This window comes from Triturus cristatus, chromosome 11 (assembly GCF_964204655.1).
Source record: "Triturus cristatus chromosome 11, aTriCri1.1, whole genome shotgun sequence".
Classification (NCBI taxonomy): Eukaryota; Metazoa; Chordata; class Amphibia; order Caudata; family Salamandridae; genus Triturus; species Triturus cristatus.
The window spans coordinates 694567065-694593019 of NC_140594.1; the positions used below are offsets into that span (position 1 = coordinate 694567065).

The 25955-nt window shown below is 43.8% G+C and overlaps 1 protein-coding gene across 1 annotated transcript in view; it reads right to left on the reverse strand.

The window, feature by feature from the left end:
• Nucleotides 1-341: 341 nt before the first annotated feature.
• The window catches only part of LOC146785328 (ephrin type-B receptor 1), a 793299-nt gene continuing 767685 nt past the window's right edge, over nucleotides 342-25955 (reverse strand). Inside the window, exon 17 of the mRNA XM_085634314.1 lies at nucleotides 342-744. The gene's annotated coding sequence lies outside the window, so the exon portion shown is untranslated. The remainder of the gene's footprint in view (nucleotides 745-25955) is intronic.

The following is a 25955-nucleotide window of genomic DNA, read 5'->3' on the forward strand; positions in this document are numbered from 1 at the left end:
CAATGTCTGCGTTGCCAGCATTCTTTGTACATAGTGAATATTCATGTTGTGGTTGCAGTTAATTTGCCAGCTACATGGCTACACCTCTATGCTGGATGTGTGAAGATGAGTTGTTTATCAAACAGTGATTGGCTAGAGGCATTACAGCACAGCACCATCTTGGATCCAATGCGGCCTCCAGACTGCGTAGACTTCTCCTCCTGTTTGAATGCATTTACTAATAGGTGTCATTGGTGCACTCTCTCCCTAATTCTCCTTTAAGTCCCTGTAGAATAAAGAAATACATCTTGGAGAGTACATAGTGACTTATTATTTTACCCACCAAAAAATAACCACTTCAATTTACTTCTTTAAGTTACTTTGTTGAGTGCAAGTTTCTTTATTAATACAATATTTTTTTCTGAAATTTTTTACCGATACAAACGCCAACAATTCAGCACAGTCGACAGATCGGAAAAAGAAAAGAGAAGGGGTAAGGGGAAATAATAGACACTGGTGCAAATTACATCTCTATTTATGTACAGACGTTCCTGTGGCATGGGAAGGCAGCAGGGCGCACGCTTGGATGGTAGTGCGATGGTGTGCTTGGTCGGTTTCGTGCTCCCAAGGGTCTGGCTCTGACATCATTTTAAGAAGTTCACCTGGCATTGAACCCATTTTGACCTAGTTGGAGATGTTCTTCAACTGGATATTATTTATTCGTTGGAGCCCAATGACTTCCCGGAATAAGTTCAATAAGGTGCACTGAAAAGAAAAGACAGAAACATAAAGTGAGCAGCAAGGTTGACAGGGTAGGTTCATGATCTAAGACAGGTTGGTGCCATTGCCAAGAGCCAGACCAGCTAAGGTTCCTAATTAGCATAGAATAGAGATACAGTATTGAATGTAGGACAACTGAAGAGAGATAACATTCCTGATAATAAGGAGAGCTGAATTAAATGGGTCTAACGAGTACTGCTGGTCATTGAGAGGATGTGGCCCAAGGCTGGAGTGGTCGACCTCGAAGCCGGGGAACCGGGTTCGAGTCTCAGCAGGGACACTCAGCCTCCTGTGATTCTGAGCAAATCACATAATCTCCCCGAGCCTAACGAAAAGGAATATGTTCCTCTCTAGCAACTGGTGCTCATGTGACAGCTCTGATACCGTCGGGTCGAGTTCACTCTATATAAAGCTCCCCCCCAAAAAATAAAAAATGTTGTCTGCAATCCTATGCTCAACATCAGGCTACACAAGAACAGGCACACTAGTAGTAAAGCAACAAACAGAACCCTTGTCAAACCCTGCATGAATTCACACTGGCCTGGCAGGTCAGGCTGACGCATACATAAAGGATCCGGTTGGACATCATCTTGCACAGTTTTGGACTCCACACTGAAAACTGCCCCATCCAACTACTCCCTCCATCCATCTTGCTTAGAATAGAATCATTTTGATTTGTGTTAGCCAATTATAATAGCCAGTTCCTGATTCTGACAGGATGAGAGCAAGGCTGCATAGGTCACCATAGGGGAAAGAGGTAAGATCCCCATAGGCCCCGCAGCTCCCTCAGAATGTATTTTAAAGCTTTGAGTGAGCCACCCGCACATTGAAGAGGTGGCGGGACATTTATTCAGTGGTAGCGATTTTGCAAAACACTTACTTTGAGAACATACTCAGGCAGAGGCAGACTATGGAACAGATAGAAGATAATGGTGGGTGGGTGTGAGTGGCAGACAGAGTGCTTACAAGTAAGTGAGAGAGACGGAGAGCGAAAAAGAGAAACATTCCTCATTCAACAAGCACTGGCAAAGCCATTCGGTCTGGTTTACATTTCAAGTACTACAAAATTTAAGAAGTCTGCAGGTAGTCTGTAGCAAAACAGAAAACGACTGCATTCTATATGCAATGCAAATATGAAACAGAAAATGAATGTGTCATGATTCAGAGTACTTTTACGATGTAAAATAGTCTCTCATAAAGGGCAATGAAAGCACTCTATAGAATGTGGAATGATACACTTGACAGCCAATAGCATGTGATGATTGAGTAAAACTCCTCTGAGTGGATCCAAAGCGCATTTTATGTATTTTTAAAGAATTGTTAGCAATAGGCTGGCAGATAGCTGTGCTGTCAAGCCAGACCCAAGAAAGGACTCTTAGTTAATACCCACCTCTCATCTGAAAACGACTTGTCAGGCTCAGAGTTGATGCCCCTTGTGGCTTGCTGCCTTCTGTCTAGCAGTATACATGGCCACCACATGTGCATCTCCACTACAGTTACTTAAGCCTCTTTAATATAGAGGTCCTTGTACACTTAGAAACCACTCTGAACATCACATCGCGCAGTGCTTCCTCAAAATGCAGAGTGCCCTCTAGTGGTTAAGGTCTTTGCATGTTATGGCCAGTTAGGGCGAATACACACCACACTTTTGGGCACACTCCGAACACTTTGTACTGTGAGAGCGCAGAACAGGCAATGAACTTTTTGGGGTTGGTAATGTAGGCTTGAAAAGAGGTTGATTAATGGAAATCTACATAATAATAATAATAATCCACATTTGTAAAGCGCGAACAATCACCCGTAAGGGTCTCTAGGCGCTGTGGGCCGTCGGGAAGATTAAGCAAGCTATTGCCCAGAGTCACATGGCGCTGGGCTAAACTGCCGCCGGTGCCGGGGATTGAACCGTGATCCCCAGACTCCGGAGTCAGTCGCCCTGGTTTGTCGGTGAGTGAATATGAGTAAAAAAGACAGTGAGTTGACCGATAAGAAGTTTGAAATAACATCTTTTTAGACCGAGTGTTTCAAATCCTCTACAGTTTGGCAACCTTTTTCAGTTAATGCCACACCTCAATGACTGTTGCATTTTGGGATATACCCTTGATTTTGAAGGTGTTATGGAAGGCCTGGTAGCACAGGGCATCTGAGTCTTCTAAATATGTCTTGTTGCATGTCTATAAGAGTAAGGGACAGATGTATCAAAGGGTTTTACCCATTCTGTGCCCATGGTAAAATGTGTTCATATATATGATCCTAAATCTTAACCCAATCACAAGATGTTATACTCATGAACCATGACCAGTGTGGAGTCTGAGCACAGTGGATATTCAGGCTGTCAAAGCACACCGTTTTTTATTTATCAATAAATGCTGCTACTAGGTGTTACCTATTTTAGCCGATACAGTGGTGGATGTAACACCATTTTCCTAAGAACACACAAGGTGCTCAATTGGTGGAGCTGGGATTAGAGAATGGAGCTCTACTGGAGCCACAGATCACCACTTAGCAATGAGGTCACATCCTCTTAGAGGTGATACTGCCCTCTGTTGCTGCTTGTCGGACTATCTCCCCTTCACAATGCGACTTCAGGAGACTTGAATAGAAAATGTCAACACCCCTTTTCCGTTGCCCTACTGGTTAATAATGGGGAGAAACACAAAGCTGAAAGGCCTCTGTGCCTTTCCACTTTATCCACCAACTGCACAATCAGAGAAATCAAGCAAGAAGAGGCTGGCACGTCGTCTTCCAGCGGTCAGACCGCCTGGCGTGTGTTCCTCCGCCTGCAGACGCGCATTCAATGCAGTGTAAAAGAATGAAAGCCTCCTGTTCCATGCAGTATGATTAAGATGACAATGCAGGCACATATTACAGCGCAGCGGGGGGCCTGTAAACCAGTGGCACTTTGTTTTTGATTAACCGTTTGGGTTACAGCCTGCACTTAGCATTTGCGACAGGCGCGGTCTGCAGCGGAGACATAACTGGAAGCCAAGCAATGTGTGAAGAGAGGTTTGCGGTCTTTAGAGCGACTGCAAACAGCACAGTAGAAGTCACATTTTTGGGGGGAGAAAGGCCGGGCTGGCTTTAGGGCAGTGCGACTGGTGCGGCCACACTGGGCGCTGACCTTTGGAGGGGGCGCCAAACTGAGGGGGAACTCTGTGTTTAGCAATAACTGGATTGGAGAGATGAGGGGCACTTATGCCCAGTGGTAGTAAGAGAATCCTAGGAGGCGGTCATTGGGTGTGGGGGCACCAAAAATGATTATCGCACAGGGCGCCACCAGCGCTAAAGCCGGCCCTGGAGGAAGGTGATCGGCGTCCTGATCCCCACCCACACCAGACGGCATTAGTGCATAGTTTCCTGTGAGAGGATTTCAATGCTTACAATTGTTAAGAGGTTTACGAACAGCACATAGATTATAAACATTACAGCAATAACACAATAAGTTTTGTTATTGCTTCTATGATAAGTTAAATCCACTTATTCTCTTTTCAAATAGCACAGTTGACATTCTGTAGTTATTGAGACTGCTGTGACTGTGCTATACTCTATATATTCTTAACCTTGACATCACCTACCATTATCTCTAGGCCTTCACTGTTCAACAAATCTACCCTGGAGAGTCAAGGAGGCATCATAAGACCAGCATTTCTTTGAAGATAACGCACACTGAGTAAGAAAAGTCTTGCGTCTGGTTTGCATTACTTTTTTATGCAGACCCCACACAAAATCTTTTTGGGGATTTCCAAACCAACGCAAATTGGTATTTGTGTTGATTTGTAAGAAAGAAAACATAACACAAACCAGCATGAAGCAAAGCATTGTGTTGCCTTCCATCAAGGGGGTGTGCCATAGGTGGTACATGGGCAGTCCCATGCTACAACCCATGGTTGCTGACGCAAAACCTAACATAACATTAGTAGAGTTTTGAGCCAAACAATGCCACCTAAAACAGACGTTAAAGGAGGATTTGTTTTCATTTATCCTTTCTTTTCTGACTTTGTATGTGCGCTGTACTGTACAGCGCCCATACACACAAAGTAGGAAACGTTTTAAATTTAGTCTAAGCATAATATTTGGACTGGTAAGGTATCCTTCAGGTACAAAACCTATGCTAGACTCACGCAGACACCTTTGCACTGTGGCGCAAAGGTGTGTGCCTGGCACTCTGCAGCAAAATACCGTGCAGGTGCTAGGGAGAGAGGAGGAGAGTGTCATATCTCTGTAAATATGGAAGTTTCCTCCTTTCTCCCTGTCCCGCAACGCAGAACAGCAGTTTTGGGTGTGGCGCTGCTGTGTGCGACAGGTACCTAAATCTGGCCCTCTGTGTGCTGCTGAGAAGGTGACGTTTGCAGTGTCACCTTTGGTACAGTACGATGATCCTTACCACTTCATGGACCGGAGAAAAATCCGCATTAACTGAGGTATAAGTTGGCCATCCCTCTAATGGTTACAGTAGTTTGGAGGTAACTTAGAGGTAAACCATGTAGAAATGTTAATGTCATCAACCTCATCTTTATGTTGAAGGACTATGCTGTTCCCCACTCATTGTTCCAACATGACCTCAAGGTAATAGGAAGAATGAAACACCAAAGCGGTGTTTCTCGTGTAAAGAGTGACATTACTGTGTTGTCAAGTTGATATAATGCATCAGGAGAGAGACACCTGTTCTTGGTGTTGCCCCCCCAACCCCCACCCAGTAGCATTCTTTAACTCTCAGTCCACCTCTATCAAGAATAATTCTATAATGGGGCTATCATAATACACACACCAGAACTCCAGCACTGTAGACGTGGAAGAATCACTTACAGAAGCAGGAATAGACGCTTATTAATGTATTTAAGGGTAAAGCAACATATCACCTATGTCTCAAGGCTTGTGCTTGAATGAGCTTCATGTAGATCTGGCGGTCTTCACTTGACCAGAAACCATTTGGCAACAATGGGTTGTCTAAAATGAGTTTATTGTTGCACCCATGCAACACTTTCTTACATTCTCCTCTGGTGAAACCAGAAAGGGAAATCTTCTGATTATTTCTGTCTCCATGGTCCAACAGTGAAGTTACAGTGTAATTAAAATGACTTTTATCAGTATTAGTCTTTATATCAGCTTAGGATGAGAGCCGTAGGTACACCTCTCTCTTCTTATCCCTTGGAAAAGGAAACAACTGTACGAAAGAGCCACAAAGCTTAGAACTCTTTGAACATACAGAACGGAGAGATGGAATTACTCTGAAAGTAATGCAAGGCACTTCACAGTGGTGTGGCCATTCTGCCCATACTCGTCACTCCAATTGCTTACAGCCATGGTGATACTGGAAGATCCCATTTGGGAACAATTTACAGATAAAGGTATAATTTGGAGCACATGCAGTCGTGAGGAACAGTCGCAAATGGACCAGCGGTGGACAAGCAGCCACTGAACCAATGGCCCATGCATAAACTGGCACAGCTACTACATCTTTGGCTGTAATATCAAGGTCACTTTCACATCTTGCTAGTTTAATATATTTACAAGAGAATTTAAGTTAATGCTGTGATAAAAGACGCTTGCTGTTGTTTCTGTGTCACGTGCAGATAATGAACACAGGATAGTGGGAACAGTAGTTGATGTTAGTGCCATATAAAAATACATTGTCTGAAATGACTTGGGTCAAAGGAAAGTACTTTTAATTGATTTTTGCTGCTTCATTGTAGAGGGAGAGATAAGGCAAGTAACACTTCTCACACTGGAATTCTCTCAATTTTAGTACACTGAGAAGAAGGAACTACGTTACCCACAGCATGCAAGTGAGCAGGGAAGCCCAACCGCAGGGTGCACGGTGCAGTATGTTCCTGGGTCCTTCAGAGAGGCAGTCTCTGCAGTATGGCAGAGTCTCTGCAGTTATGGCAGAGTCTCTGCAGTTATGGCGGAGTCTCTGCAGTTATGGCGGAGTCTCTGCAGTTATGGCGGAGTCTCTGCAGTTATGGCGGAGTCTCTGCAGTTATGGCGGAGTCTCTGCAGTTATAGCGGAGTCTCTGCAGGAATGGCGGAGTCTCTGCAGTCGTTGCGGAAGCTCTGCAGTTGTGACCGGGTCTCTGCAGTCGTAGCATAGTGTCTGCAGTAGTGGCCGAGTCTCTGCAGTCGTGGTGGGGTCTCTGCAGTCGTGGCGGGGTCTCTGCAGTCGTGGCGGGGTCTCTGCAGTCGTGGCGGGGTCTCTGCAGTCGTGGCAGGGTCTCTGCAGTCGTAGCGGAGTCTCTGCAGTCGTAGCGGAGTCTCTGCAGTCGTAGCGGAGTCTCTGCAGTCGTAGCGGAGTCTCTGCAGTCGTGGCAGAGTCTCTGCAGTCATAGTGGACGCTCTGCAGTCGTAGTGGAGTCTCTGCAGTCATAGCGGAGTCTCTGCAGTTGTAGCAGAGTGTCTGCAGTCGTGGTGGGGTCTCTGCAGTCGTAGCGGAGTCTCTGCAGTCGTGGCAGAGTCTCTGCAGTCATAGTGGATGCTCTGCAGTCGTAGTGGAGTCTCTGCAGTCATAGCGGAGTCTCTGCAGTCATAGCGGAGTGTCTGCAGTTGTAGCAGAGTGTCTGCAGTAGTGGCCGAGTCTCTGCAGTAGTGGCCGAGTCTCTGCAGTCGTGGTGGGGTCTCTGCAGTCGTGGCGGGGTCTCTGCAGTCGTGGCGGGTCTCTGCAGTCGTGGCGGGTCTCTGCAGTCGTGGCGGGGTCTCTGCAGTCGTGGCGGGTCTCTGCAGTCGTGGCGGGGTCTCTGCAGTCGTGGCGGGGTCTCTGCAGTAGTGGCGGGGTCTCTGCAGTAGTGGCGGGGTCTCTGCAGTCGTAGCAGAGTCTCTGCAGTCGTAGCGGAGTCTCTGCAGTCGTAGCGGAGTCTCTGCAGTCCTGGCGGAGTCTCTGCAGTCCTGGCGGAGTCTCTGCAGTCCTGGCGGAGTCTCTGCAGTCCTGGCGGAGTCTCTGCAGTTATAGTGGAAGCTCTGCAGTTGTGGCAGAGTCTCTGCACTCATTACGTAATATCCACAATGGAATTTCCCATTGCGTAGAAACTGTCACGACTGCGGATACTGCGCCACAGCTTCAGAAGCTCTTTGTGAATTGGGACCCAGGATTTCAGGACGTCACACTATAGCTGAAGGTTCTCCTCAGTGGGATGGGTGCAGTGAGTGGAAAGAGCAGGGTCTTTGCAGTCATGGCGGGGTCTCTGCAGCCATGGCGGGGTCTCTGCAGTCATGGCGGGGTCTCTGCAGTCGTGGCAGGGTCTCTGCAGTCGTGGTGGGGTTTCTGCAGTTGTGACGGAGTCTCTGCAGTCGTAGTGGAAGCTCTGCAGTTGTGGCCGAGTCTTGCAGTCATAGCAGAGTCTCTGCTGTAGTGGCCGAGTCTCTGCAGTTATGGCGGAGTCTCTGCAGTTATGGCAGAGTCTCTGCAGTTATGGCAGAGTCTCTGCAGTTATGGCAGAGTCTCTGCAGTTATGGCGGAGTCTCTGCAGTTATGGCAGAGTCTCTGCAGTTATGGCAGAGTCTCTGCAGTTATGGCGGAGTCTCTGCAGTTATGGCGGAGTCTCTGCAGTTATGGCGGAGTCTCTGCAGTTATGGCGGAGTCTCTGCAGTTATAGCGGAGTCTCTGCAGTTATAGCGGAGTCTCTGCAGGAATGGCGGAGTCTCTGCAGTCGTTGCGGAAGCTCTGCAGTTGTGACCGGGTCTCTGCAGTCGTAGCATAGTGTCTGCAGTAGTGGCCGAGTCTTTGCAGTCGTGGTGGGGTCTCTGCAGTCATGGCGGGATCTCTGCAGTCGTGGCGGGGTCTCTGCAGTCGTGGCGGGGTCTCTGCAGTCGTGGCGGGGTCTCTGCAGTCGTGGCGGGGTCTCTGCAGTCGTGGCAGGGTCTCTGCAGTCGTAGCGGAGTCTCTGCAGTCGTAGCGGAGTCTCTGCAGTCGTAGCGGAGTCTCTGCAGTCGTAGCGGAGTCTCTGCAGTCGTGGCAGAGTCTCTGCAGTCATAGTGGAAGCTCTGCAGTCGTAGTGGAGTCTCTGCAGTTGTAGCAGAGTCTCTGCAGTTGTAGCAGAGTTTCTGCAGTCATGGCGGGGTCTCTGCAGTCGTGGCGGGGTCTCTGCAGTCGTGGCGGGGTCTCTGCAGTCGTGGCGGGGTCTCTGCAGTCGTGGCGGGGTCTCTGCAGTCGTGGCGGGGTCTCTGCAGTCGTGGCGGGGTCTCTGCAGTCGTGGCGGGGTCTCCGCAGTAGTGGCGGGGTCTCTGCAGTAGTGGCGGGGTCTCTGCAGTCGTAGCAGAGTCTCTGCAGTCGTATCAGAGTCTCTGCAGTCCTGGCGGAGTCTCTGCAGTCCTGGCGGAGTCTCTGCAGTCCTGGCGGAGTCTCTGCAGTTATAGTGGAAGCTCTGCAGTTGTGGCAGAGTCTCTGCACTCATTACGTAATATCCACAATGGAATTTCCCATTGCGTAGAATCTGTCACGACTGCGGATACTGCGCCACAGCTTCAGAAGCTCTTTGTGAATTGGGACCCAGGATTTCAGGACGTCACACTATAGCTGAAGGTTCTCCTCAGTGGGATGGGTGCAGTGAGTGGAAAGAGCATTCTAATTAATGTGCAAACTTTCTTATGAAAAGGACGCGTGGTTAGAGAATACTACTTGAGTCAAGGAGGAATCCGAATTCCAAGGTAGTCTAGTAACCCATTTGTTATAGTAGAAAAAATGTACTGCTCTTTATACTTTTTTATGCCTAGTCAAGGTTTCAATAAAAATGATGTTTAACATAAGTGTTCAAAAGTGCTCCAAGGACGAATTCTGTGAAGAAATGTGTTCACGCCGCGATATTCATCAAACGAGGTTAAGTGAAGAGCCTCGCACGAGGCATTGAAGATGGCCGCGCTGCTTGCCAGAGAAAAGGTTTGGCATTGAAATTCATGCATTCTTTCATGAATGCTTTTAGTAGCAAACATAAATACACAAATCCTTGAAACAAAAAGAAAGGTAAGCATATAAAAGGACAACCTGAGGAAGAAAATCCAGAACAGCTGCCATTTTCAATGAGTTAAAGTTGAAAGATCAACCGTAATGGCGTTGTGAAATAACATGAGGGAAGTATGCAATTCAGAACTGTGAGGTAACAATACGCAGTGCATAAGCCCGGGTGAACCGAATCTCCTGGAATGTGAAACATCCCTGTTTTAGTTTGATTAAAAGCTTAACTATCAGCTGCAGCCATTCAAGAATCGAGATTTAAGGCCAGGGCCGCATGTCCCATTTCGTACAGGACTGCGCCTTATGTTGACCTTCTTGTGCGGGCTGCGACTGTGAAGGTTTCTTGAGGTAATACTTCATACTTAGGGCTGAGTACCCGTGAGGGAAACATTCCGACTCTTGGACATTTTTCTTGTAATTACAGTACACATGTAGACTTTGGGTCGGAGAAAAATATGTAGCTATTCCTGGTTTATCTTTTAGGTTTGGCCTAAAGGTAGCTTTACCTCTGTCAACAGCCTCATGTTTTCCAAACAATCCCTAATACAAATGCATACATTTTTTATATATAAGGACTTTTTGTCAGCCCTTTTTATCTATTGGTCTATTTTGCTTCTTCCCACCACACCTAAACAGTGGGCTAGCTCACCTCAACAGATAACTCTCTTCACTCTCAGGCTTGTGCACATGTGGACGGCCTCCTAGAGCCAGGCGGCCGGAGGATTAACACTGCATTCATTCTACTTTCATTGCATGCCTTTTTTTTTATACAATGCAACTTTTTTAAACATACTCGCACCACCTTCAAATGGTATCACGTTTAATTTGATATAATTAATGGCTAATACATATCTTTACTACAAAATAACTAAATAAAAGAAGGCTTGCGAGGCTAGCCCTACTGGCTTCACCAACGATTGTTTATGAAAATAAGGGGCTATATGCATATTTTGCACCCCATTTTCTGTGCTGTAAACATTCTAATTTACTAACAGGCCAGTTACTTTCTAACGTTTTTCTTTGCATTTTGATGTGGTTTCGAGTTAAAGTTTTTAGTAATTGATTTACACCTCTACAGAGGTCAACAATTAGAATAAATACAGAAAATAAATTGATGTAAAACAAAAAATTCAAGTTATTTTTAAGACAGAGATAAAAACGATTTTAAAAATGATTACAAATTAGAGCAAACAAATTCATTTAGGGGTAAATTGAGTAAGACACTCAAATCGTTACCGATAAATAGATTATATTAAAAACATATGGGTTTCATGAAATGAAGTCGAGCTTCTGCTAAAAATTATTTTGGCAAATATATAGCACATGGGCTAAATCTTGTTCTCCTCCTCTATGAAGCTTGCATAATCCTGAAACCTGTTTTGTCGCTTGTATTGTCCCAATATTTAGTATCCCTAGACGAAGCATTGAACGCTGCGTTCTAGAGTAAATCTCAAATATTGTTGATAGGTCGTATACTCAAGAGAAGCTGTGTAGGGCATATAGTGGAATAACTGAGAACAAAGAGCAGAGTTTAGGTCAAAGCTTAGGCGCGGTGTCATAGTTTTTAAAAATAGCTTCAGGTGTGCTCATGACCAAGACTGTAAAAGTGATATAGTGCAATTGAAGTATCATAAAGCTACTACAAGATTTTCATTAAAAGTGTAATTAGTCGACCCAACCATAAAGGTTTTGTTGAACTGTAGGAGAGTTCTCAGATGCCTACATCAAATTGGGAGGGGTTTTAGCACAATATATTTCCAAGAGTGGATAAAAATGTCTCTTTCCAAAGAATAAAAACTTTTTAATGCCCTTACATGGGCTGTAGCCTTAAATTCCAAGTGCTGAAGATGGGAGTTATTTTCAAGCGTCTGTGCAAATACTCTTTCTACAGAAGTGTATGGCTTTACTTCTTCTACTGAATTTCCTCCTAATTTCAAGTTAAAATAAAAATAATGTTTCCTTCCCCTGAATGGTACTACTTTTACTTTGGAAATATTTACTTACATTAAAAGTGTAATTACTCGACCCAACCATAAAGGTTTTGAACTGTAGGAGAGTTCTCAGAGTATCTTTTTTTGCATGCAACATATTATATGCCCATCTAATTACCTTGTCCAAGGCATTTGTATAGGCACTAGTCAGCGACAATTCTAAACAAAGAGCCTGAACCAGAGTGGCCTGACTTGTAGCAGTTATTTTTCGTAGTAATTTCCCTACGTTCTTAATCAGAATATGCCATTTGAATAATAGTAAATATTCAAATGCCTACATCAAAGTGGGAGGGGGTTTAGCACAATATATTTCCAAGAGTGGATAAAAATGTCTCTTTCCAAAGAATAAAAACTTTGTAATGCCCTTACATGGGCTGTTGCCTTAAATTCCAAGTGCTGAAGATGGGAGTTATTTTCAAGCATATGTGCAAATACTCTCTCTACATAAGTGTATGGCTTCACTACTTCTACTGATTTTCCTCCTAATTACAAGTTAAAATAAATATAATGTTTCCTTCCCCTGAATGGTACTACTTTTACTTTGAAAATATTTACTTTCAGAAAATTTTCTTAGGTATATCTGCAAAGAGCATCTAAGTTACGTTGTAAGCTGATCGGTGTTAAGTCAAATATGACTACTTCGTTGGCATATATTAAATGGTGTATGACATTGGAAGCTATTTTAGGAAGGAAATTCTGTAATCTTAGAAGGCACTGGTAAGTCGCTTACGAATAAGGAAAACAATAGAGGAGCTAATAAACAGCCCTGCTTCAGGCCATTCGAAGTTGGGATATTGTGGGTTAAACCCTCATCCCCGCCTCCATTTGGACTCAACATCAAATTGCTGTATGCAAAGCCAATATTAATCTCAATAGAGCATCCGGGATCCCCATTTTCACCAATTTCCTCCATAGGGTAGGTTTATCTACCCTATTAAAGGCTGTTGAAAAATTTACGAACAGGCTATGGACTATCTGCGATTTCATTATAACAAACTTGTTGATTATTGTTTGCAAAAGTCTGATGTTATTGGTCACAGAGTGCTTTGGACGAAAACCTGCCTGGGCTTTCGGAATCAGGCCCCTGACGAAGGCCCAGTCTTTCAGGTGATCCAAAATATTTGCAACAAAGATTTTCCCAGTTGCATCCAGGAGTGCAATTTGTCTCTTGGTACTTAGAGAGGGGTGGGAGACTTTCTTTAAGAGTGGCTTGACAATGCTTCCTGTCCATGATTTTAGGATTTGGCCAGTATCATAGCTGTAACTGAAGACTGGAACTAGAAACTTGCACCATCCTTCAGGTTTGCTTTTGAGGTCTTCAACAGGGAACATATCTAGGCCCATCGCTTCAGAGGCTCTAGCCCTCCTAATATATAATTCAATTTGTTCCTCAGTAGGTGCCATTATCCATTGATCAGTTTTGTACAAGAGCTTCAGATCAGAAGGTTCTCTATAACGAGATTTTTCCGGTTTTCTTTGTGGACCACGCGGAGATACTTTTCCCATTCGTTTTGGGAAACCGGAGACGCATTTAGAGTTTTCCTACATCCAGTAGCTTTAGCGATCGGGTGGCAGAATTTCAAGACTGCCACCTGCAGATCTACCCAGCTTTTGTCCATTGTTTCTCTTTTTCTGATCTGCTTAATCCTCTTCCGTTGTCTCTGTAAAGTGGAAATTTCCTGCTTCCTGGAAGGAGAAAAGATCATGAATTGCTGCCTAATTAGCTAATTCGGCCATCCTGAGAGGTCGTCTTTAGGGTTATTCAATCTTCTTGATGGTTTTGCTTTGTTATCAAAGGCAACTATCTTCTGAAGTGCTTGAACTACTGCAGAAAGGGTTTGTTCAAAGTTTGAGACTGGATTCATTTTTTCTATTAGATTGAAACAATTGCTGAGAGATGATCATAGTATTAAGTTTATTCATGCTGTGGGTGGTCCGTATGATTCTATCCAGTTTATGGGCTATAAGAGTACCTCCATTAATACATGATAAGGAACAGAAGGAAGGAGATTGAAGATTTAATTATATTTTTAGGTTCTCTATTGCGTGGTCACTGCTTTGTGTAAACTGAGCACTTAAGTGCTAAGATTTCTGGAATAGATCATAGCTGCTCATAACATACTCTAAAATTGACAGGCCAAAGGCTCCCGTTCTTGTATATGCTGCTGGGATGTCATCTTCTATTGTGCCATTCTAGATCACTCTGTTAATACCATTAGCTAATTCTAATACATTTTTTCCTCATTTGTTGCCTTTTATGGACTCAGGGAAGAGTGGATTTGGAAGGGACCACATTTCTTCTTCTTCTAGGTCTTTACTCCTGAAGGCTGTTATCAAGGCATTAGAAATATTTGCGTTGAATAAGAAGAGCTTGCGGGTTACTACCTGTTTCAAGAGTTGATTCAACTAGCTCAAAGATTTTTACCAATAGTGTATTAAGGTCAAGACTGGGAGGAGCGGAGATGTTAAACAGTAATAATATGTCTGCGGAGGAGGGACTTTCCTTTGGAATTTTTAACTTGATACACTGAACATTTTTAGAGGGTAAGTGGATTATTTCGAAGTCCCACTTAATTTTCTCTGATAACAGAGTTGCTAATCTGCCCTTTGCATGGCCACGTGTTACCCTTATTGCTGGAATTTCAAAGACAAAGTAATCCTTTTGATCAAATGTATTTGGGGCCCAAGTCTCTTGTAGGCTGCCAATTGCGGGAGAAGTTTCAAATAGGCGGGATAGTTTTGAAGGTTCCAACCCTGCCATGTTCCTGGAAACAAAATTAACGATCTTGCTAAAAAGGGAGTTTGGATCCTCTTACCTGTCTCTTGCCATTTAGATTGCCTGCGACCCAGGACCAATAGTTACTTGTAGTTGTTTTTACGGGGTTGGGGAGGGTATGGTTCCAGAGCTGCCTGTCTCCATGTTCTAAACAAATTGTTAGTGTATCTAGGGATGCAGAGCATAGGTCATCTTTCAGATGATTATTTTGTGAATGATGTAACTTTCCTCTAGTTAAATCCGAGGATATTAGGGAGGACGTGGAGGTTGTGTTAGAGTTGACTATGATAACGTCAAATCTATTTTTATGCAGTGTTTCACTTTCTTTTTAAACTATTGATGGAATTACATTAGACCAAAATTCCACTCTCGCTGTAGCCAAATCGAGATTATCAGGGAAAAATACTAGTTTTATTTCTGGAGATGTAAGTGATTGAAGGGAATGAAGATTTTGTAAAAGGTTTAGGATCCATTGGCGATTTAAAGGATCACTACCCGTAGTGAAGAGATCCGATATATAATGAATTCTGATGATGCCTATTTACTGTGTTTGGTTCGGGAATGTTTTATACTGGAGTAAACTGTGTAGAAGAATGATAGACCTGTAGAGGGTTTTAACTTATAAGATTATCAGCTTGGGGATTTAGATGTGAGGATACTTCCTCCCTGGGAGGTAAAGGAAATATACCTTTCTCAAGTGCTAGGTCAGGATTTGATGGTTTTCTGGGCACCGACCTTTTTTCCTCTTCTTGAAAGTCAGTTGGCAGAGAGGCATTGAAACTTTATTTTTCACAATTTGTGTTTTGGGAATCTTCAATTCATTATGTTTTTTTCTTTGTTGACGTTTTTATTTGGAATTTCTTTTTTGCGTTAAAAAAAAAAGATTTTGTATTATTAGTTGATTTAATTCCCAAATTATTTAGTGTTACAGTAGAAGTTGTGGGTTGTTCAGTTTAATCTCTTCAAATGAATATCGGATAACTAGGGGGGCATAGGTTTAATTTGTAGTCTCCTGCGGAATCCTCAAAGAGTTTTTGAAGTGAGTAAATAATGTCAGCTTTTCCATGTGTCCGTTCTGCTTCTCTTTTATTCACACTACAAGTTTGCGTGGCTCTTGCTCTTTTTTTTGTTTCTGTATTTGAGTGTTCCCCTCTGATACGGTGATGACTTCTGGTTGATCAACCTCCTCTCTGTTTTGTTCTATTTCTTCAGTCAATAAATGTGGAATAGTTTGCTTATTTTCCTGGTCGGCCAGATGATGTAAAATAAGAGTTCAGATTTCCAAAGAACGATCTGAGTTTAATGTTGATTTTTCCAGCAATGTGAGTATCGATTCTAACTCCCTCTGTAGTGAAAGGAGTGATTTCAAAAGGATTTATTGCTAGGTCATTGAATGAGGGGATACAAATAGTGGGAAATCTGGTGAATGATATACATTTTCTTTTGAGCTTTGTGGACTGCTCGGAGTATTATTGAATAATTGAATGGATTTCTTCAGAACTTTAGGTACTGTTAAATGATTCAGTTGGCTCAAATTTATGTCTGGAAGTGTAATATCAGTACTGGGGATATAGGTTGTAAGAGCTTGTAAGAGCTTGGGGGAATAAATGTTTCTGATCCATTATCATAGAGTGATCTGAGAGATTGTTACTTGAATTAATTTCAACCATGTACTCTTGTCTTGAATGATCTGGTTTCTTGGTGTTATTCCTTTTCCCCCTGGGTTGTTCTATAGTTTATTTCGAGGTGGTAACTTGATTCTTTATAACAGATTTTGTTGGGCCAGAGAAAACTCAGTGATTCGAGGTATCCCTGGGAGGGCGCCTATATGCAAAGGGAAGAGTGGTGGCACTTAAAAGTGCGCATGTATGTTTGTCCAGCTATCCTATGCCGGCCAAACATACATGTGTACTTCTATTTCTCCAATCCAGCTGTGTTCACAGCGAGGTTGGAGAAATGCTGCAGGCTCACAGGCAGTGTCTGAGTGCAGGGCAGGCGGCTCAGACCAATCCTGGCACTGCTCTCTCAGAGCAGTGCCAGGATTGGCTGAGGAGCCTCTGCCCTCTCAGAGACTGCTGGGAGAGCTCAGAGGCTGCGGTGGACATTGGCTTTGGAGGCTGTGGGGAGAAGGTACGTTTTAAAAATTATTACTTTTCCTCTCTCTCCCAACACCCGAAACCCGCCAACCCCCCCCACCTTCGTGTTTTGGCAGCTGCCACTGTATATGCGCGTATCTAATTTTGTTCTTTCTTAATGATTGGGCAGTGCCCAATTTGAAGGGAGATATACACTCGGGGACAAAAATGTGCCACACTTCTAAGGAAGTGGTCATCATAGAGGGTGAAAACTTGAACCCCATTGGCTAAGGGTGCCCCCCCCCCCCTTTTCTGGTGTGCCCAGAATCTGGAATAAATATGGGACAGCTTCACAGCAGCTCAGATCCATGCTTGAAGACATCAACAGAAGGAGGACTACCGTGCTGAACCCTTTGTCTGCACAAAGAGAGGACTGCACTCACAAGGACTGCACCAGCTACACACTCAAGGCTTTACAAAAGAGGACTTTGCCTGGCCTCCAAAATTAAGGAGTAGATTCCCTGATCAGCAACAAGAAGAAAAGTGCTAGAAGAAGTCACCTACATCATCTCAAACAAAGACAAGCCCAGCTGACCAGCTTTATCTGGACTTTACTGGATTTGACCAAGTGCATTGTGGGAATTGTAGTCCTAACCCCCCCCCCCCCCACCCCCCAAGAGGCAAATCCGAGTTTCTGGTGTTGTGGACACTCAAAGACCCTCATGAGACCTTCCAGAAGAAGTTCTGGAAGTTTGGAAACTTTTGGACAACTTTTAGGAAAAAAGCTCCATAAATCCACCAACCTCGAAGACGAGAGTCAAGCCAGCAACGATGAACCGTGACTCAGCCTGACTTGCAGGTTTGCCCTGCTGAAAGCTCTGGAGATCTTCGGTGATGAAGACAAACACCTCCTGGACTCACTGAGGCATCACGCTGCAGCAGGTCGCCATCATTGAACTGAAAGCCTGAGTGCTGAAGACAACCGCTTGATGTCAAAAGAAAAGCTCCAAAAAAGTGACATCAAAAGGTAAAAATTGACCGGGCCCTATTGCTCATTGCAGCTGACCTGTGCTCCATCGCAGTCAGCCTGAAACTTTGACTTTGTCTTGGTCCAGCGTGACCAGATAGTCAAGGCTGGCACTTTTCACTTTTAGGAGCTAGAAAGCTTTATTTTTTATTTAAAACTTTAAACATTTATATTTCCGTTTCCCTACACTGGATTTTTGTCATTTTTGAATTATTTTAGAGATAAAAATATTCGCTATTTTTTTATATTGGTGTTGGGTTTTTATTGCGTGTGTGTCTTACTTATTTCGTGTTTTGGTGATACTAAATGCTTTACACTCATGTCTCCTAAATTAAGCCTGACTGCTTATCGGCCAAGCTACCAGTTGAGCAAGGATTCAATAATTGAGATTTGACTGGACCATATGTCCAACTGTAGGAACCTACCTGCACCTACTAATAAACCACCTTGCAACACAAGCAAATTTCTCCACAATACTGCACCAGTAGCTCATGCAATATTGAGAAGGCATCTTCATCACTCAGTTGCTGAACTTTCTCAGGGTCTGCTCACCTCTGTTATGCTGGAGATTTCTTTTTTCCACTCTAAATTTATTTCTCTAAATATGTTTGTTAGAAATGCATAGGACAAGTACCACTGATGCATTCCAACTACCCAGTTGTGTCAGACATTTTTGCAAGCCTTGGCAGAGCAAATTTAGAGAAAGAAGCACCATCTACTCGTATTAGTCATGTTAGATTCTGCATCATTAATAAATAGAGCAGGCATGCTTTAACATCTGTGTATATGAGCTGCAATGCAAGTGCAGGACTCTAAAAAGTCTTTGGCCTGAGAAATTATGACTCCCCGCAGCCCTGTCTCTTTTTCAAAACTCCTTCAAAGGCCTGTAAATTATTCATCTTTGAGCTATGAGAACGATTCCTTGTTTTTTTTTTAATTAGATCATTTTTAGTAGTGTCTGTACCAGCCATTTCACTACTTTTTATGCTGTCTTGTTCAATTGAAGGTGAAAATGGTATGTCTTGGTGCGTGTTTTGTCTATGTTGGTGGGTCCTTAGTCCAACTCGCTTTTGCAAGATCCAGCCAGTGCTCTCTGCGTATTCTGTTAGAGTCAGTTGATGGGCCAGTGAGACCAAAGGGCTGAGCGAAGCAAAATCCTCGCTCTCAGTGGGAAAATGACATATATGTAGTACAACCTAAGTTAATAGTTACTGGAATACACTGCACTTGGACACTTACACCTGGCTCTAGTTATTCATAATCACAAGTAATTTTGATGCAGTAAAAAGCAAACTGAATAAGTATATAGAATGCTTTCCTCCAGACCACAAAACGTTTTCCCTAAAGATGGCCTTTGGTGCAGATTCTCTCATTAGGCTGAAACAAATTTCTAGGAATCCTTGTTTTTGCAGTAATATTAGCTAGCAATGTCTAACCTTTTTCTGCACTGACTGCATAGTGCAACTGACTTTGCCAAGACACTGTCAGTACAATACTATGATATACTGTGCATAACATTTCACGCTCCCCAGCAGCCCTCTGACCCATTTTTGTCCAACTACTTCACAGAGGGAAACTGAAAGAGTAAATTCCAGATAATTTCACCAGGCTAGAGAGGAGGTATTTTGTTCCTAAGGGCTTCAAATTTAGTATCAACACTAAATTTGGTGATGTTCGGTCTTAGTCCTGTACCATGGTCAAATGAAGAATTCTGAGATGTGGGGGCTTACTTACAAGTTCAGTGGTTGCTGAAATGTCACTTTTATTGATGTTTCCCATTGCGTACTGGGCTTACCCATAGCTACAAGGCCACGGAGAGCCACCCTGCTTGGCTTTTCATGGCCTCGTAGATATGGCATTTCCTCACACTACCCGGGGAGGCATGCAATGGGTGTTACAGTGGGTGTTCCCATTCAACACCCATGTTTTTTTGACTATTCCTGGACTAACAACAAACTGTAAATCAGTGAATGCGTCAAAACTCTGGGCCTCCCCAGGGGTGGCGTAAGGGTTGTTTTTGAGAAGGAAGGTGTCCCTTCCTCAACAAGAAGATTCTGATTTCAATGCAGACACCCTTGCACGATGGTGCAAGGGAGCCTGTGTTGGTGCAAAGCAGCCATTTGTGCGCCAGCGCTGTGAAAGAGGACAGGCATTCGCCGTATTTCATAGATACGGCACATGCCTGCTCTTTTCTTTTGAAGTAGGGCAGCGCTTCACAATAATGTGCAGCGTTGTCCTGCGTCAAATTGTACTAAATGAAGCCCCTGGTCTTTCTCATTTCACCAAGTAATCTTGGTGAACTGAGAAACAACAGATGCCTGGCAGATATTCCAATTAATAGAGGGATCTTCAATATTCCAACTCAAGAAACTCTAAAGCTGACCCGAGGAGGCTCAGTAGAATGAATGTCCCAGAGTGGGGCCTTGTGAGGGACTTCTTAGTTATAGAGTCTGTCATAGGACACTGCCAGGGGATTCCATAGGAGGCAAGGACCTAGGCGGGAAAGACGTGAATCTCGGTATGATCTTCGATGCAGGTCTTCTCCCCCCCTTTACAAGCACAAGAGACTTGAATATAAAATACTCCCTCTGCATAACTTGTCCATTTCTTGCTGTCACTAAAATAAATGAACCTTTTTAATTGAAGGCTGCGCTGGTCTATCAGCCTATGAAACAAGCCCTTGTTTTAAGTAACATTCTGCACGGAAATTTGGTATTACTTCTTTGTAGACGGCCCAAAGGCTGGGCTGGCCAAAATGAACTTAATAAAAAAACTTGAATGTGATTTATCAATAATCTCTTTTGTATCTCAACATGTCCATGCCTGCACGGGCTAAAGCTGAAGGATGAAGCAATGAAGCGGGGACTATCTGTGGAAGCAGATTTGGGTTTGGCGCACACCGCGATCCAGCATCCAACAAGGGATGGAAGGGGATTACAGAGCAAGCAGAATGTCAACACTGGAAGTCATTTTGACCGTGAGATTGCTGCCAAAGGATTTTCACTTTCCATGTAATTACAAAACGAAACAAAGGGACAGATTTAATATAGTTTAGGCACAGGACACAACACAAGATGTGCCAGGCAGATGGCTTGAACTGACATGAAGCAAGAAATGCATTACCTATAGCAGCAGGTACTCTGTCAGCTACCTAATGGATCGTTGCATTCTGCGGCTGTGATATGTAGGTAACGGGCAGATTACACTGGGGCTTCAATTCCAGAAGGCAATCCTGATACGCTAATCTTAATCTAAGCCTCCCTCAGGAGCTACTGGTCCACACAGCAGCCCATGAGGAGTTCCAGTATTGCTCTTCTGGACCAACCCCGCCATACAGCACTCATGAGATACTAACCTTAAACTTAGCATCCCGGGATGGATACGCATGTGCGCAGCATCCCTGTGAAGCAGATCTTCCTGCAGTATCCATGAGGCTCCAGCCTTCCCACAGCCTCCCTGGGGAGCTGTTCTACCATTAATCACCCAAGGAGCTGCCCTTCCACATAACATCGCGGTGAAAGGCTCCATGCAACCATCCCAAGGAGTTAACCGTATCACATTATTCCTAAGAAGATAACTTTCAATACAACATCACTGAGGAATTCCTATTCCATGCACTTCCCATGAGGAACCTTATAACCACACCAGCACCAGAAGAGGCGCCATTCGACACAGCACTCTCAAAGCGCTACACAACAAACAACACCCCTGATCAGCCACCTTCTCACTCTGAATCCCCACAACGGTTTTCTTCTAGGTAGAATCCTAAGGAGCTATCATCCTACACCATGTGCCTGAGGAGAGCCGTAATAAGCAGTATCGCAGCAAGAGTGACAGTAATCTGACATGAGAACAGCAGTCCCGCAAACAGAGTATTTCAGATCGTCCCAAAAAAATCACACATGTGTAATCAATTTTCTTGCCACCCTGAAGAACAGTCACAAGCAGGTGCCACTACATGAAGAAGAACTAGAAGGGGAAAATTAAAAAGGAAACAAGAATGATGGAAAATTAGGAAAAAATGAAGAAATAGAGCCAAAACTAAACAAAGGGAGAAGGGATAACATCACTCCGAGAGACAGCAAATTAAGAGGATGGCGAAAGTAATGAAGCAACGACCATCGCCTACACCCAAGGCTTCCATTACATTTTAAAACGAGGACGATCTATTGCGGAATGCAAAAAATAAGCCTGTACTGGACAAGCTTCTCACTCATGGACCTCGACAATCTGAGAGCTTTGCAGCACTGGGTGTGTCCTGATGCCAAGCCAGACACACACTTCCCCTCTTCACATTCTACTGCTAACTGGTGAATGAAGCAGGTGTGTACGCAGCGGTCAAAGTGCATTAAAAAAGCATGGGAATTGTGATGCTGCATACAATGGGGCGGGGTCAGTGAGCATGGGGGTGGGGTCAAAGGTGTGGCTAAGGAAACAATATATTCTGTAAGTGGTTTTGGTCTTTGACCATCAGGTAGCTACCTAGAAAATAATGTGCAGCTTAAATGAAAATTAACACAAAAAAATTTACTCAGTGGGACATTATAGTACATTATGAAACCTCTATTAATTTATGAACTGCAGAGGTCTGTGTGTAACCGGAGAGCCACAGAATTCAACCTTGGCTAGTGCAGTGGACAATACTGACATGTATTTCTAGTGATATGAAGTCACAAACTGTGACAGAAAGCATTGTGAATATGTAAGCCATTATTTTTAAACTTGCATTTCACACAGTATAAAATAGACTGGTACAAATGCGCAAAAAGGTTTAAGATAAAATTATGTTTCCAAAAGATAGATTTGTAATACCCACACTGTACATAATGCAATTTCTTTTTACATAACTGTCCCTTCAACACCTCATCAGGGGTAGTAAGCGCTATATAATTACAATTAAAAGCACGCACTTCACAGCTTAGTTGTTACCTCTTTACAGTAGCGCTCAAAAAGACTCAATCTTTGTTATAACAAAGCGTCCAGTGATGCGATCAATTAAAGCCAGTAACCGCTCCCAAGCATTATTTACATTTGCAGTTTACCCCTTTCATTTGCATATTAACTAGTTAATTTCATGCAAGCAGGCACTCTGTCAGGAAGGCTTGTTTAGCTGCCAGTCCAGGCTTCAGTTTCACAGACAAAAGACTCAATGAATGACACTTCAGTGGAAGCATTTAAACTATCAGATTGACCCGTACTGGTACAGTTGTCTTTTTACAAAAAGTAAGGGAACGGTTTTTCAGAAATCAAAAAGTATCCTGATCCTGCCCACCTCTGTGTATGTAATATCCATATCCACTGAAATTATGCAATTCTGCGACCGCTGCTTTTTTCGCATAATTATGGATCTGCCACATAATCAATTTTATAACAGCTAATTTTAACATCTTTTAACTTCTATTATTTCTAGCTCATATGAATCAAAAGTTACTTAAAACATAATGTGTTCTCGCACAGTGGAAACCTCTTCGCAAAAGTTAATTGGTCATCTTTCAATTGCTTATTTCTGTATTCGGTTGTTAAATTGGTACTAATGAGGTAATACCGTGTGAAAAAATTAAAAAATAATAAAGTAATACCATCAAAAAATGGGCAGCATTAAACCACACACTTTGCTTTTTCTTGCTGCATAATTTAGTAAACCCTTCCGCATAATTTGGTGCTCCCCTGCCGCATAATTTCAGTGGCCCTGGTAATATCATTACCTGGCGATGGAAGTAGAGTTCCTCGGTGGCCCATAGCTGCAAGTATTCCCGCTCATGGAGCATTTAGCAGTCCCCCAATTATAATTTCAGATCTATGATTTTAGTATTTAGCGAATTTTAACTTCTTTAACCTCTAATATTTCTAGCTCATATGGATCAAAAGTTAGTTAAAACGTATTGTGTTCGCACACAGTGGAAAGCTCTTCGCAAAATTTAACTGGTCATCTTTCAGTTGCTTATTTCTGTATTGGGTTGTGAACTAGATACTAATGAGGTAATAACATGTGAAAAAATACAGAATAATAAAGTAATACCTTCAAAAAATGTGCAGCATTTAGCCACACACTTTGCTTTTTCTTGCTACACAATTTGGTGCTCCCCTGCCGCATAATTTGGTGCTCCCCTGCCGCATAATTCTAGTGGCCCTGGTAATATCGTTACCTGGCGATGGAAGTAGACTTCCTCGATTGCCCATAGCTGCAAGTATTCCCGCTCACGAGCATTTAGCAGTCTGCCAATTATAATTTCAGATTTATGATTTTAGTATTTAGCGAATTTTAACTTCTTTTAACTTCTATTATTTCTAGCTCATATGGATCAAAAGCTCTACGCAAAAGTTAACTGGTTATCTTTCAGTTGCTTATTTCTGTATTCGGTTGTTAAATTGGTACTAATGAGTTAATACCGTGTGAAAAAAATACAAAATAATGAAGTAATACCATCAAAAAATGTGCAGCATTAAGCCACACACTGTGATTTTTCTTGCTGCATAATTTAGTAAACCCCGCCGCATAATTTGGCGCTCCCCTGCCGCATAATTCCAGTGGCGCTGGTAATATCGTTACCTGGCGATGGAAGTAGTCTTTCTCGGTGGCCCATAGCTGCAAGTATTCCTGTTCACAGGGTATTTAGCATTCCGCCAATTATAATTCCAGATCTATGGTTTTAGTATTTAAACTACAGGTATTGGCTTTCAAATGGCGCTTTGGCAGTGAGACACTTGAGAGCTGTGCTTGTACTGTCAGAACCCGAGAGGTGGGCGGCTGGGGTTGATTGACAACAGAGGGGCGGTGCTTTCGCCATTTGTCAGTAATTAGTAGCAACATTCGTAATGACAATGAGATCAAATATCGTCTTCACAGGTTCTCCTGCAGCGGACTAATGAGGCTCCCACGGGGCGCGCGGGGATGATGTGGAGGAGAGGGGTGGGGTGAAATCCAAGAGATAACTGCTTAGTGCAGTTACAGTAAAGTTAAGATGACATGAAAGGGGGTGGGCACGTGCCGCTGACGGGGCGTGTGGAGAAAGATAGATGAAATAAGAAGCCTGGGAGAAGATGATGTATGCGGAAGGAAGGTAAGCAAAACAAGCATTCGCAATGCAATAGGTCTCGCATTAATTACGTTTGAGCTATTGGCATTGCTAAATATTGCAACACCAATTGCAACAAAAGTCTATAAATTGTAGGCCAAATAAAATTGTATTTATTTTTGTAGCAATGGTGACATGCTGCGCTTTTGCTGAATATGTTTAAAAGTAAAGTGTGCCATACTGCGCTTGCGTTAACAATTGATGTGTGCACTGATGGCTAGTGGTGTGTGTGCATGGTGGAAGTGTGCACTGCCGGCTGGTGGTGTGTGTGCCTGGTGGAAGCGTGCACTGACGGCTGGTGGTGTGTGCCTGGTGAAAGCATGCACCGATGGCTGGTGGTGTGTGTGTGCCTGGTTAAAGCGTGCACTGACGGCTGGTGGTGTGTGTGTGCCTGGTGAAAGTATGCACTGACATCTGGTGGTGTGTGCCTGGTGGAAGCGTGCACTGATGGCTGGTGGTGTTTGTGCCTGGTGAAATTGTGCATTGATGGCTAGTGGTGTGTGTGTGCCTGGTGAAAGCATGCACCGATGGCTGGTGGTGTGTGTGTGCCTGGTGAAAGCGTGCACCGATGGCTGGTGGTGTGTGTGTGCCTGGTTAAAGCGTGCACTGACGGCTGGTGGTGTGTGTGCCTGGTGAAAGCATGCACCGATGGCTGGTGGTGTGTGTGTGCCTGGTGAAAGCGTGCACTGACGGCTGGTGGTGTGTGTGTGCCTGGTGAAAGTATGCACTGACATCTGGTGGTGTGTGCCTGGTGGAAGCGTGCACTGATGGCTGGTGGTGTTTGTGCCTGGTGAAAGCATGCACTGATGGCTGGTGGTGTTTGTGCCCGGTGAAAGCGTGCACTGACGACTGATGGTGCCTGTGCCTGGTGAAAGTATGCACTGATGGTGTGGTTGTGTGTGTGGTTGTGTGTGTGTGTGGTTGTGTGTGTGGTTGTATGTGTGGTTGTGTGTGTGGTTGTGTGTGTGGTTGTGTGTGTGTGATTGTGTGTGGTGTGTGTGTGGTTGGGTGTGTGGGGTTGGGTGTGTGTGTGGTTGGGTGTGTGGTTGTGGTTGTGTGTGTGTGGTTGTGTGTGTGGATGTGTGTGTGGATGTGTGTGTTGTGTTTGTGGTTGTGTGTGTGGTTGTGTGTGTGGTTGTGTATGTGGTTGTGGTTGTGTATGGTTGTGATTTTGTGTGTGTGTGGGTGTGATTGTGTGTGGTGTGTGTGTGGTTGGGTGTGTGTGGTTGGGTGTGTGTGTGGTTGGGTGTGTGGTTGTGGTTGTGTGTGTGTGGTTGTGTGTGTGGATGTGTGTGTTGTGTTTGTGTGTGTGG